Here is a 15709-nt window from a genome sequence, read left to right on the forward strand (position 1 = left end):
ATGAACTCAAAATCCTACTTTAATGAGAACTCTGCTGTGTGGCTGCTGCGTTACTCCTGCGTCGTAGGAGGAATAAGGCCAAGGAAAGGAAAGAGTAGGTAAGGTTGTGTCTACACTACAATGAAAAACACATGGCACTGAGTCTCAGAGCCCAGGTCAATTGACTTGGGTTGCAAGGCTAAAAATAGCAGTGTACAGTTTCAGGCTCAGGCTATAACCTGTACTTGGACATCCAGCCCACTTGCTGGGTTTCAGAATCTGGGTCCAAGCCTTGGCCTGAATATCTACACTGCAATTTTTAACTTCGGAGCCTGAGCCCTGCGAGCCTGAGGCAGCTGACCAAGCCAGCCATAGCTATGCTGCAGATAGAATCATAGACGAATCATAGAATCATAGAAGGTTAGGGTAGGAAGGGACCTCAGGAGGTCATCTAGTCCAACCCCTGCTCAAAGCAGGACCAATCCCCAATGTTTTGCCCCAGATCCCTAAATGGCCCCCTCAAGGATTGAACTCACAACCCTGGGTTTAGCAGGCCAATGCTCAAACCACTGAGCTGTCCCTCCCCACTTTTCTTTGTTTTAAACAAAATATTTTTTTATTGATCTTTTATTGCAATGTAGACATACTCTAAGTGACTCATTTACATGCTGTAGGTCTCATTAACACCATGAACGAACACGTGGCCCTCATTGAAGTGATGGGGGCTTTGCCATTTACTTCAGCGGGTTGAGGATTTCACCACATAACGCTCAGATTCTCTGCACTCACTTTTTTTACCCTGTATTCCTGAGAATTATTCAGTGGATATTCGGGAGTGCAGAGGCCTGTTTATAGTGCTTATATTTATTGTACCCATCCACAGTTTCCACACACACGTGTGCTAAAGTGCAGCACCCTCACAAAATGTACTGCATAAAGATTGCAGGATCCAGACATATTTTTATTGATGTACTATATCCATTCTAGCCCATTTGAAACCTGCTTATTTTAAAAGTGTATCTTTAGATAACATACTTTAATTTTATTAGGCATCGGAATATAAATTGTCAGACTGGATCAGACCTAAGTCCATCTAGTCCAGTAACCTATCTCAACCAGAAACTTCAGAGGAAGGTGTGAGAACCCCACAGTAGGCAGATGTAGGATAACCTGCCCCCTAAACTAGGTTTTATCCTAGTCTCTAATAGTTAGAGATTGGTTTAAGCCCTGAAACATGAGGGCTTAATGGATGGATGGTGTCTGATTGGCTATTATTATTTATTTAACAGTGTTAGCAGTCAACTTTCCAGAAAAGTGGCTAGCAAAGTTAGGCCCTGATCCTGCAAACACTTATGAAGCTGCTTAATTTTATACACTGTGAGTCATCCCACAACTCCGGGTAGATTTCCTGAGAGATAATGGCCCACAGCTTTTAACTATTGTTAGTATTTTTAGCAGCAAATGTAAAGAATCTGCTTGCCTGGCCCCTTATGGGAAAACTAGCAGTACACATAAGCTATGTCTGCACTACAAGCTCAGGGTGTGATTCCCCTGCTCATGTACCCGCACGAGCGGGAATTCAGTGAGGGCCAGCATGAGCATAAATAGCAACGTAGCTCTCGGAGCCTGGGCAGTGACAGTGGAGGCACCGTTGAGCTATGCGGATTACAAACCTGCCTCAAGACGGTGAGTCCATATTCAGCCTGGCTCAGCCTTGTCTCCACTACCGCTGCCCAGGCGGCTGTGGCTACACCACTGCTTATGCTTGTGTCAGCTCTCATTGAGCTACCATGAATATGTGTACAAGAGCAGGGGAATCACACCTCTCGCTTGTAGTGTAGACCTAGCCTTAGTATGCTCTGTAGTACCTAACGCGATGCATTTGTTTTGTAAAAGTTCTGGAGGAAGGATGAGAGTATATCCCTGGGTATGATTCTTGGGGGGAAAGCTTTTCTGGAGTTTTTCCATTTTTATCATCAGCTGGCTGAGATAAATGGTTATCTCCATTTGATCATTTAAGGCAGCTGGCTGGCAGAGTTAATATATGTGACTTCAGTGTGTATGCTGCTGGACGCTTGTAATTCTAATTATTGTCAGGACATTCAGAGCTTTAGTGTGGGCATGCTTTTTAATGTTGTATATAAATAAGATTATAAATCTGGAGCATACCTATGATTTATGCATTTATACAGCTCTGCTCAATGCACTCTGCTGCTTTTACAGTGTATCAAATTAAAACATACAACACACAACTGTAAAGTCAACTAAAAATCATTAGAGGAGATGTAGACAAATCTTGCCATCAGTCACATGAGTGCAGTTCCCTTAAACCCAATGGCGTTTGTAGCCATGCAACTGAGAGCAGAATTTGGTCCATAGTTTTCCACTTCATTTTAAAACTCCAAATGCTGCACCTATATGATGAGGCAAGCAGTTCCACCAGATGGATGCTAAGTGGCTCTCATGCCCTGCCCATGACATTTTTAGGGTCTGGCTGCAACTGTGCATAAAAATGTTGTGTGCTTCAGCACAGTACTATTTTGAACGAGATCATAGGGAGTGGTAGAAACTGCCAGCTCTACTTTACATAGCAGCCTATGTCTGGGGTTTCCAGTATCCTTAACACAGTTTTTGGAGCAGGTTCAGACTGATCTTGTAATGTATACTGCGGTAGGATTTAAAAGATTGTTTTGTCAGGTTTAGGTGATGAATTATCTTACTGGGAGAACTCCAGCAGGTACAGTAATACCAGGCAGGTGTTTATTAATAGTACAACCATATTTCCTCCTAGTGTTTGATCCTGCCAGCTCCTGACATTACCCCCTTAACAGAGACAATTGTCAGCTGACTCCTGTATTTGCCACAGGAATAATCTTGAATCTCATTGTGGCAGGGCACTGGTTGGGGTTGGGGCTGGGCAACTAGCTAGAAACTGGAAACTGGCCACACCCGCCAGCCTCATTAACAGAAGCTAAAAGCTTGAGAGGAAGGGGGAGAGTAGGCTTAGAAGGAGCCAGGTGCCTGGTGTCCTGTGCTAGGCCAAATCTGTAAATAGTTGGAGCTTGGCAGTGGTGACTGGACACAGGAATAAAGAACACGGGTGTTCCACCAGCTTGAAGTGGTCCTGGCTCATCGGGGAGCAGGGCCAGGAGGCTGAACCCAGTGGGGTGCGGTGATCACCCTGTTATACTCATCCCCACCCCCCACAGGTGCTAAAACAGAAACGGCAAAGTACATTTTATAAGTGTGTATATCTTAGGCTATATGAAAACTCAGCAATGGTTTTATGCATTCTGCAGCACACAGTGACAGGTAATGTGAAATACCTGTGCCTGGAAGAAATTAAACAGGACATTGTTAGGGAAAGTGTGACTTCAAACTGCTACGGCAAGTCCTGGAAAGGATTAAAGTCCTGAGACGCTGGCTTGAATCTCTGTGTGGGAACTGACAGAAGCTGAGGTGTGGAGCCTTTTTAATATGGTATATATGAACTAAATGACAGACCTGGGAAGAGAGAATAAGATGATTAGAAATTGGGGTGGGGAGCAGTGTAGTTATTTGCACCTGAATTCTGCAAAGCTAGAGGCAAGTGACTGATTTTACCCACATGATCTAAACCCCATTAAAATCAATAGAATGATTGACTTCAATAGGCCCATGCTTAGGCCCATGAGTAGTTGCAAAAACTTCAGTGGCACTAGTCACATTCACAAAGTCAAACACGTGTATCTTTTCTGCAGAATTTGGATGCAAATGACTACACTTCCCCTCACCCCCATATCTATTAGTTGCTTATTTAGATGCCCCCTAAAGGTTTTCTTTTAGAGTCATTCTGCTCTCGCAATAAAAATAGATTTGGCTGCCAATGTACATTCAAAAGCAGCTCTTTTCAAACTGACTCTTAAGTTTATTGGTTTTGAACTACGTTACAAATTTAAAATGTAATTCTTAACCTGCGTAAGATACATTAAACATATGGAACAACAAAGAATTTGTATTCATGCCTTTCTTCCTGTCTATCAAGGGTTCTGAAAGGTGCTTACAGCATGTTTGTTTCTGTAATGAACTGGAATTTGGGGTAAGGCCTCACTGTGATTAATGGTTGAGATAGATGTTTGGGCAGTGTAAAAGAATCTAGTGAAACAGTTATGTTGTTCACTATTGCATATAGCTTTATCAATTTAAGAATCATTTCCAGGAAAGGGGAAAGAAGAAGAGTATCAGTCTGCTTTATGTTTAGGGAAAAAATAGGTTAACTCCTAATGCAACAACTTAATGAAACTCACTAATGGTTGAAAGCCTGAGGAACAGTCATTCTTTAAAAGAATAAACAAAAGCCAGGGGACTGCCTGTCTTGGGGCATTGGTAATGGGCTCTGGAACCTCTCATCTCCATGTTACTAGTTCCAATCCTGCCCAGGCTTGTAGTAACTGAATGTTGTTACCATATGATGATTATTTGGTGTGCAATTTTAAATGAGTTTAAGCCACGCCAGTTCCTAACGAATGTTTGTGCATATCACCAGATCCACAGGTGCTACTCTCAATCTTAGCAGACGCCAAGAACTGAAGGGCTGACCCACCAACTATTGAAGTCAATAGAAGTCTTTCTATTCTCTTCAGTGGGCTTTAGATCAGGCTACAGAATGACTGGGCTAACAAGCCACCTTCTGACCCCCTGGCTGGTCAGGTAATGTGATGAAGCTTGCATCCCCATTGCCAGTTTGTCCCACCCTGGGAATAAAGAGAGGAGGAGACTCATCTTCTGGGCACCCACTCTGGAACGTCTCACCAGCCCACTAAGAATCCAAGTTACTAAGAATTTGTAGCTGGTGTAAAATTAAAGAAAGAAATTGATACAAATTTCTTAGCACCTTAATCAAGTCACCTGTTGCCTACAGTCATTCTACAATTGTACAAACGTATGTAATCAAACATTTACAAAATATACAACTACCTTCCTCTCTTAAGTAGCTTGCAGGCACTTCCCAAGAGAGGATCAAACTCTTATTTGACATACATTGTCAAGGTGATGTTCTTATCTTTTGGAACCCTTGAATCAGTGGTGGGAAATCACACTGTGGAGCGACAACAACAATATATTAGATTACAATTTATTAGTAGATTTGGAGTTGGTATATTCCTATTCTTCTAGCATTTAAATCACATGTGTGATGCCGTACATATAGGATTAACAACAGGAAGGATGGCAATAATCTTTTATTTGGTCTAATTCCTTGTTAGACCTGGTCTCAGAAATAAAGTCTAGATCACATAGTTGATAGATTTGCCTTCGTAACTACTACACTCGAAATGTTGGCACTTTACTAATATATTTTTCTTGTAAATCTCACACAAATTGACTCCATTAAAATATCAGAAAAGTGTCTTAAGCATTTTCAGTAATGTCGAAAACTTGCAAGAGACCTTTTATAAACCAGGAAAGAAATTAGCCATAAATTTTAAACCTGGGACTTGGGTGGGATCATTTTTTCCCCTGACATTGCTTCTAAAGTTGTTCATTTATCACAAGCGAGGTATAACTAAGATTCATTTTAAAAGGGAAAAAAAGGCTATATGTACATACATAAATAATTTCACATGCCAAAAAAACGCCAGGGAAATTATTACTTCCAGTGCTAGGGTTGAAACAGTGCCAACTCCAAAGTTTTGTAAATTGGGGCCTAAGTGTGAAATCCTTCCAGCTGTTAAAAGTATCCCATATCTAATTATATTCACAGTTTTTCAGAATACTCCTTCAGTTTGGAGAATCCTGAAAGTACATACTGTATGCCTGGAAACTAGGACCACATGCATTCTCTGAAAGCTTACAAAACATAAAGAAAGCAAATAGACAAAATAGACAAGCCACATATTTGTATGGTTTTGTAAATGTTTTCTTTTGTGGCTTTCTTTGTTTTCACAACATTTCTTTATAAACATGATTTACTGTATGTACCCCACCCCATCATTCCAGAGGCCATGAACAACTATATGTAAGGAAGTGTCCATTACATTTTTCTTAAGGATCTGTTACTACAGGAGGCTGAAACAACAGCTGCAACTATAGCAATGTACCCCTAAAAAGGGGGAATGCTCGCTTGTAATTATTGCTCCAGTCTTAGCCAAGCAATTGGAAAAGCCCTTCGTTAGCACCAAACGGTATTGTCAGAAAGTTGCACATTATTGAGAATAGCATAACACTGGTGCATTTGGGAATTCACTTCTCTTTAGTTTTTAGTAAACTTTCTAATTTTACTTTAGCATCCGCATCTTCCGACATCAACGCTTTGCCATTAGATTTCATAGATTATCAATAATGGGCTAAAGTCTTAGGTCCTTAACTCAGATATTTTCTTGACTGGGAGTTTGACTAAGTCAGCATTGAGTAAAAACTGATTAGGAACTTCAGGATTCAGCCTATTATCCTGAGACTAGCAATAGCCCAGCAGTAGTGGGCATTTGAGGCAATGCTCCCCTCACAGATACTGGATAGCATGCTTTCCTCAAACATGCTCCTCCACCTGAACTGGAATTAGGGATCTGGGAATATATAAAACAGTCTTGCTTTTCTTGCATGCCCCAAAGTTCCATGAAGCCAATGAGAATTTTGGGTGAGCAAGGAAAGCATGCTAGTGAGGAAGGATGGTTGAGTGATTAGGGTGCTGCCTAGAACTGAGGTTCAATTCCCTCCTCTGACACAGAGTTCTTCTGTGACATTAGGCAAGTCATTTAGTTTCTCTGTGCCTCAGCTTCCCATTTGAAACACAGGGGTGTTGTGAGGATAAACACATTAAAGAATGTGAAATGCTCAGGTATTAGGGTGATGCGGGGACCATTAAGTACTGAAGAAAAAGAGAGAGATAGTTCAGAACTATTGAATTAAAGTGCCTTGTCTTGGAAGGATTCATTGTTTTATGGCAGGCGGTATCTGAAAGCACGTGGTGAGATGACACCATCAAAACAAAATCCTAACAAACTCTAATGGTCCAATAAAAGATATTACCTCCCACACCTTGTCTCTCTAAGGGCTAGTCTACACTAGAAGTGCTACAATGGTGCAGATGCACCGAAGATGCTCTATGCTGATGGCATACTAAAACCACTTCTGTGAGAGGCAGTAGCTATATCTGCGGGAGAAGTTCTCCCGCTGACATAGCACTGTCCACACCAGCACTTACGATGGTATAACTTGCGTCACTTGTGACTGGAGCACCCATGGAGTCGATGCCTATGCTACTTGGATTAGGGAAGTTCTTTCTACTTTTTAATTAATTTATTCTACTTCAGTTACTGTTTACTATGCAAAGTCTCACCCTTAATTTTGCTTTTCATGGCTCATATTCATTAATATATATATATATATATATCTGCATTGCAAAACCACAACATTCCGTGCGGGACTTCATAAGATCTGAAAAAATGCACACTTTGAAAGCTAACTGTTTTGTTTTGTTTTCTGAAAGGGTTCCTTAGTGTTTGCATACACTGTAGACTCAACATAAAATCACTTCAAAATGTATGCAAATGAAATACGTTTGATTGTTAACTGTCTCTAAATCTGACACATGGTATATGTAGAGTTTTGGTTACGACTCTCTGCAAAAGATTGTTGGGAGGTTAGGATTTTTCTTTGTTTTTAATATTCCAGTACATATAAATATCCTTGTTTTTCTGCCACTGTGTGTGGTTAATCATGATCAGATTCTAGGATTGTCCCAATTGGTTTATATGTGTTATGTTTCAGTTTTCTAATTCAGAAAGCAAATTTATTTGCTCGCCACAAACTATAAACACCCATTAAAAGTATAGATAAGGAAAGCTGTACAAGAGAATACCCCAGGATAAAATGGCAATGAAATAAGAGTACAATTAAGAGATGCTGTACCCAGTAAACCAAGTTGATGCCTTCAGTCTTCAAGTACCATAGCTTAGAGACAGTTAAGCAAATTAATGCTCTAATCAGTTACAACTTCTGCCCAAAAGCCCGGTGTTCGAACCCGAGGCAAGATGACTGTGGGTATGTCAGACAGTGAGTTTCCAGCATTGAAATTATCCTGCCATTTACATCAGTCCTTGTCAGCGAAAGTTTCTAAGTGACCTAAAAACCAGGGCCATCTGCAGGAGTAATAAACATATAAAGATGCTAGCTAGATTGAGCAGTAGAGAAGTCTTCAGCTGAATAGCAGTCCCCTCATCTGTGACCATCACTGCCATGAGCATAGGTGCTGGAATTAGGTGTGCTAGGGGTACGGCTACACCCCTGGCTTGAAGTGGTTTTCATCATATGCAGGGTTTACAATTTGGTTCAGTGGCTCTCAGCACCCCCACTACACAAATTGTTCCAGCACCTCTGGCCATGAGTAGAAATGCAAAGTTATTGCCTGGCATTTTCTGAGATTAGTTTGAATATCTGTTTATCCTGATTTAGAACTTTCAGAAGACAGTGAAGAGCAAAACATTTAACAAATTGTGCATTGCAAGGTCACTCCTCAGCCACAAACCTCTTTTTCAGTTTCATGTACAGCATTATATTCTGTTTGTTCTTAGCCTTGCACATTTTGCAGCAATCAGTATTTCCGGCTGCAGGGGTAGGATTAAACTTTCTAAAGGGCCTAAATGATTTAGGAGCTTAAATCCTAGGTCAGTGGGACTTAGGCTTCTAAGTCACTTAGGCACTTTTGAACATTTTACCTGTACTCATGCATGAACATGGGACAGATGGAACCTTTAGTAGTCAGTGAGCAAACTTGTTTCCTGCCAAATGGTAAAACAGATGAGTTTGGATTCTGGAATCAAAATGCACAGTATGCATGTAGCTTGTTGTGGTCTTGTCCTTCTGTCTGTCTTTCTCTCCCACTCTCTCAAGATTAAGATTAATTTCTGTGTCAAGCAGTTAAGACCATGGACTCATTTACTGCCACAGAGAAAAGGTTTGAATATGACCTCACAAGCCCATATTTTGATAAGCAACATTTACGGAAATGAAACAACCAAAATATTAATCATTATTTTACAATATATTTGCATATTAAAAAAAAAAATCTGGAGCATTTTCACTTTCTTTAGATATTTTAACTTTACTGGTCTCAAGAATAAGGAGCTCAGTATCAGGATTAATGGAAGCAGGCCCTATGCAAGTTTCCTCAGACAGCTTTGCTAATACAATTCCGGTATCCAGGTTGTTCCAGTCTTGGGCCTCTCCTCAGCAGTGACTACCATAATTATGATATAATCATAATCCTTCTCACACCTGAAAAAGAGTTCTGTGTAGCTCAAAAGCTGGTCTCGCTCACTAACAGAAATTGGTCCAATAAAAGATATTATCTCACCCACCTTGCCTCTCTATAATCATGACAAAATACCTGGTGGGTTTGTGACACTGACATACTTCAGTTGGGACTAGGGTATGATGACCAAATTATTTTTCACTTCTGACCTAATATGGATTTGATCCCAGTTCTCCAAAGGTGAAAGGCTAATGCACTAAGTCACTGCAACACTCACATCTTTAATTAAATAGCATTAAGTGTAAGATATTATAATAAAAATTTCAATAACATTAAAAATTGAAAGAGATCAAGCAAAAAGTTTAATGAGAGGAACCTAGTTCTCTAACCTAATCAGATGCTGTCACTAGAGAGTATATAACAGATGATTTAATGGTCTAGTCAATTTTATTGTGTCTGTTATTGTACATATGTGCTATCATAATAGTAGTGACTCTACTGAAATTTTTAAGAAAATTTTGTTTTAGGTCAATTGAAATGTTGTGTTTTGATAAAATCACGTTTTGTTCCAATTTTGACTTTTTAAATTGTGTACTATGTTATTATTTATAGTATAAAATAAATTTGGAAACAAAGTTGCTTTAAAATGAAAAATTGAAATGATTTTTTTTTTCTAAATGAAATTTTGTCAGAATCGACCTGGAAAGCAAAACCATGCCATTTTCCAACAGAAAAATGTTTCATCTGAGAGCTTTCCACCAGCTCTAGTAGGCAGCTATTTATAGCCGTAATACATGTGTACATGGAGCTTCCTTGTACAAGATATACATATTGTATATGCTTATAACACTTTCCCTGAACTTGCAAGAGTAAGGCCCAGGGTCCTGATCTTGTCACTTTTTCCCACATGATCAGGTACCTGCACCCATGTGGATCCCCTTTGAAGTCAAGCCTGCATAACAGATAGTCAATCATGCATGACAAGTATATTTTTTTCATTAAATATATTGATCAACAAATCCTTAATACATGACAAAATCTTTGGTGTATTTCTGGTTTATTTCAATCCTCATCTTAAAGTCAGAAAAGGTTCAATAAATACATTGTTCATGGATCTCATCTAAAGCCTTAGTTTTTAGATTGTTCGTTACCCCTTACTACAGCAGCATATAATCTTTTACTGGATTTATTTTTTAAATTATGTTCAACACCGAAGACCTGCATCCCTTTCAGACCCTTGCAAGGCCATTTTTCATGGGTAATGAAAAAGTAATCACTGCAACATTGACATATTTGGCAGCTGCTACAGTGAGTTCTTGGAGCTACAAAAGACGGATATTTAAAAGATCTAAACAAGACACCACTCGTTGTAAAATAAATTAAACTATAAAACTACTTCCCTCAATTTAAGATGCAGTATTTAATCATAACGGGCTGAAAAGACTATTTTCATTCTACAGGCTGTTATGATGGTCATGCAAATTAGGAACGAGGTCCTACACCAGTCCTACATCTCTCACTTGCTTCAGTAAAGGGTGTAGTCGTGGGCGCTAGCTGGACCATTACTCATGATGGATGAACCTGAGCCTTCTTATCAAAGTGGAACTGGAACAACACCAACCTTTGTGAAGTTTGGACAAACTGCAGTAGCTGAAGTGCTTGACCAGCAGCTTCTTCCTGACATGAACTGGCAGCCAGGCATTCCGTTGGTGATCTTCAGGACCCAACTGTTTTTCCAAGGAAGAAAAGGATGACTGACATGGGCAGGCAGATTGACTGACCCCTGTGCTGGGATATCAAGTTCTCTCTCCAAGATACTTAGTACCTCATAATCTTTTCAAGTATTTTGTCTCACAAAACACCTCTGAGGTGGGAAGAGGTGCTATTATCCCCATTTTAGAGGTGGGGAACTGAGGCACAGAGAGGCTTGCCCAATATTAAATAGGAATTCCGTAGCCGAGAGAGGAACTAAAGTACTTCTCTTGAGCCCCACATTAGCACCTTAACCCCTAGACTATCCTTTCTCACCAAGTAGAGCATCCTTGTTTTGTAATAATAACATGCTGTGGAAATAGTCTACTGGAGAGGATGTGCATCTGTAATATTGATATGCATTTGTGGCCTTTTGACCTATTGAATTGTATTTTAATTTTATGCCAGAGCACTGTTCAGCACTTTCACTGAGTGTGTGTGTCTGAGAGAGAGAGAGAGAGCACACTGGACCTTGAGTCGCACGTACACATCCTATTTAGACTGGTTATGGACTCTCTGCCTTTAAAAGTGGGAGCTGTAGTTGCAGGCCATATGCCTACTCCTAGTTATGTGGGCTACAGGAAATCTTACATAAGGCTTGTTCCTTCTTAGGCAGAGGAGCAGACAGAAGAGATACAAAGTGATTTTCACACATAGAAGATGGCAGAACTGAGAAGGGGACACCTGCCAGGAGCAGTAGCAAGTTGGGCAGAAGCCTCAGCTGGGGAGCCCTGCAGGCAAGGGCAGCTGAGACGGTTTTGTTTTGTTGTTTGGTTTTGTTTTGAATCTTTGTTTCTAAATTAGTACAGAAATCCCTGAGCAATGGAATTGGTATTTGTCATTGTTTGGACCATGATTTCACCTTCCCCAGCAAGTGAATCAACCCACCAACTTACAACAAACCCACGCACCCACACTTTTTTCAGTGAATCTGCACACTTCCTGTTTCTGTCTGGAGCAAGGTCCACGAAAGCCCAGGGAAAGTCTTCCTTTCACTTCAGTGGCAGTTGGATCAGGCCTTAGAAAAAGAAACACAAAATACAATGAGACAGGCTTTTCTTGTGGAATTTCCGTTCTGGCCTAAATGAGGTGGTATTAAACATCTCACAAGAAAACCTAATCCTGCAATCTAATTTTAGACATGATGCAAGGAGAGAGTGTATCAAACAACAGCAGGGAAGGGGGAAAGAGGACAAAGGTAACAGTAATAAGATCATTTATTTACTCAGGCTTGTTATGTGCACATATTGATAGTTCTGTGGAATTTAAAGTATTTATTTTACTACACATTATGATTTTGTATAGGCTATGTTTCCTGTTGCAAAATATATTTTACAAAATTTTAAAGCTATTTTCTGAATAATTATCATTCAGTAGATCAGCACAATACACAAGACTGATTAACTAGAGTTTGGGGATTGATTTAGTATAGGAAAAGGTGCTCTGTACTGTCCAGTGTTCCCTTTTAACAAAATCTGTTATGTATAAGTAATATACAAGGTACACTAAACTGAGCAAAATCATCTGGCCTTTAGAGGAGGATACCACCATGCCTCTGCTTTGCAGGTTTCCAAAGCCTATCTATCACTCTGCTAAAAGGTTACTTCCACTGAACGGAGACTCGGAGGAGATGGACTGGGAAGTGCTTGCACCAGTGGACTTCACAATGTACTATGGCCAATGAGCACTGTGGGCTGACCAGAATTGGAGGAGGTGTGGTAGTCAGTCCATGAATAATGTGATTCCAGGCCTGCTTTTGGTCCTTGCATTTGTGGTGTGAAAGGACAGTGGCACTAGAAATCCAGTTGTGTGAACAGCAAGGGCAGAGCCATAGCTCCTCTTCCCCAGCCAGCAGAACCCATGGCACACTGTTAAAGTAGGGCTGAAGACATTGTGTACTGCTTCTAGGTAAGGGCTGCTGCCAGTGAGGCTCAGGGGCTTACCACTACAATCTAGCCCTAATGTAGTCTCCATTTTCTGAGGTAAGTGACATCAGTTTGTATGACTCAAAATTAAAAAAATAAATGTCTTCAGTGCAAACTGTGGACCATATCATAATCTCTCAGACCACGTCTGTGATGCTCACTGATGTCAATGGGAAGTGCGTGCATGGATTAGGAGCTCGATGTAGTGCTATAGGTGTGGGAGATGTTGCATCACATACAAATCTATGAAACTGCATTCTGTTTTGGAGTGGATTTGCTTGTTGTATTCAAGCCAAATAGAATGTTAATAACATTAAATCAGCATTTCCCTTTTCAGATATTTTACCAAACCACATTTTCTATTGCTTGGTATTTTTCAGTACCTCTTTGGCCTCTTGCAAGCAGTAAACAAATTTCAGCAAAGTAAAAAGCAGTACAAATGTTATGTAACACATATGGGTGTTTTTTAAATTTTCTGACCTCCCCCCTGCCACTACCAATAAATGCGTTCTAAGTCTTTCACGTGTTGTTTTGTTTGTTGTAGAAACACCAGTTTTTGCTGAAAAGCCCATCTTTGTATTAAAAAGAAGCTGATGTGGTATTTAAATAAAAGCCCTCAGAATAGTTAGTGGCTCCATAACAGTTGTGTTAAAAAAAAAAAGTAGCTCGTGTCCATTTTCGTTAATGACCTCATGAGTTGTGCTAGTTAAAACTGAAAGCAAAGAAACCAGGACTGATGCTTAGCTGGCAAGTAGCCAGTACAATGAAATTAATAACATATGTGAAGAACCCATTTGTAACAATTTTTCCATTAAAAAGAAATGTGGCAGCTTAAAACCACTGACAGGATTGTCTTTTCTTTTTCTTTCTTTCTTTCTTTTCCATTTTCCTTCCTCCCTCTTCCCCCAAATGGAATGCTTTGGCTGGTTTCCAAGTGTGTGGTACCAAACTAGTCTCCAAATTCAAATTAATACTTTATGCAAGTTTAAGTGATCCTGTTGTAGCTGCTGCTCCGGAGAATACTGCCGTGAGTTTGTCACTGGGCGGAATCGGTGGCAAACCTCACATGCAGCAGTCCTCCACTGGCAAATGATAGATACAGCATAGGCCTTGTTCATCCAACAGCAGCACCAACCTCCGAGTTGTGTCTGCGTCTAGTGTCTTCCATCCATGTATAAATTCAGTAGTAACCAGCTTAGCTTGTGAGTTTTTGACATGATCGCAGCATGAGTTGGTCAGGCTGTTTGCCAGTGAGCATCAACCATTTTTTTCAAAAGCATTATTAACATGGGCTGTGTGATTCTATGAATAAGCCACTGGACTTGGACTAAGGAGACCTGATTTCTGTTCTTTGCTCTGCCATTGACCTTTGGGTCCTTCACCTCTCTATCTCCATGGCTTTATTTCTCGTCCCACCTTTTTTCTGTCTTGTCTGCTTAGATTGTATGCTCCTTAGGGTAACAGCTGTCTCTTACTAGGTGTTTATACAGCGCCTAACATAATGAGACTCCATTCTCAGCTGGGACTCCCTAGGCACTACTGTAATACAGTTAACAATTTGGAAATGCCTACACTGTAATGCATGGCGTAGAAAATGTTTTTGGTTGTTGGAGCTGAGTGAGGAAGAGTGGGACATTATTTTGAAGGACTGTCATTTCTGGTACTATAAGACTGACTAACATGTTAGCTTTTCAGACTGACCAGTGAATATGAGGTTCTTTGAGGACACATAGGTAGTTTTTAAAGAGGCAGAAGTAGTCACAGGCGAGAAGGACTCCCAGCTGTGCATGTGCTACAGGATGCACGTGTGGGAAGCACAGTACCGAAGTAGCTGGATTATAGAAAGGGAAGTGCAAGAGCAAACACACTGAGTGGTAAGGGAAGAAGATGAATGAAGTAGTTAGTGGTGTCCAACAGGTTTCAGGTATTGGATGTCTCTGAGGATGATTCAGAACGTGAGCCTACACCACTCAACGAAATAAGTAGGAAATCTAACTAAACAAGATAAGAAGAAAGAAAGATTCCAAGTTTTCTGGTGAAACCCATGTAAATTAGAGGCAATTGGTGCTGTTTGGTAACTGGTGAAAAGAATGGAAACTAGTAAAAATCCAAATTTAGCACTGACTTCCTCTTGGTGCAATCTCACTGTGGAAGCTCAATGGGTGATTTAATGCTGAATTTGGCCCAACAAATCAAAACAACCAAACAAGTGGCACTATCATGCAGTGCACTGACTTGAAAAGAAATGCAAGGATTGTGGAGAGGAAAACATTCCCTAATGAGTTCATTGTGTGACTGCAGTAGAAAAGGAAAACAGGTTAAAAGGAGAAGGAGAAGAAGACACTGACTGTATGAATGAAGATAAAAATAAAAATTAGTTACAGTATATTGTGAGTGTATAAGGTACTAGCTCTATCTTTTCTAGTACACTGCATGTGTGGTTTTTGGTCACCTTGCAAAAAGCATACCATTGCTCTGAAGTGGGTACAATGCTAGTGAAACAGATGAGACACCCACTGGAGAAGAAAATACTACACAACAGTTGTACCCTGTTGTAAATTGGTCGTGTTTACTGAAAATGGAAGACTCATTCATATAATTTCAAATAATAGGGGAAAGTATATAGCTGCTGTTTCAAAATTTCATTAGCATTGAATAGAGTGAGGACCTTTAAAAATGTTTGGATTATGGAAAGGTACCTACTAAATCCCAGCATTGCTAAATCCAACATTCTGATATTAGTATTAATTATTTGTATTGCAAGGGGGCTGAAAAAAACCAACCAGGTGACCCATTGTCCTAGACACGTACACACATTTAGAAC

Source organism: Eretmochelys imbricata, chromosome 3 (genome assembly GCF_965152235.1).
Source record: "Eretmochelys imbricata isolate rEreImb1 chromosome 3, rEreImb1.hap1, whole genome shotgun sequence".
Lineage (NCBI taxonomy): Eukaryota > Metazoa > Chordata > Testudines > Cheloniidae > Eretmochelys > Eretmochelys imbricata.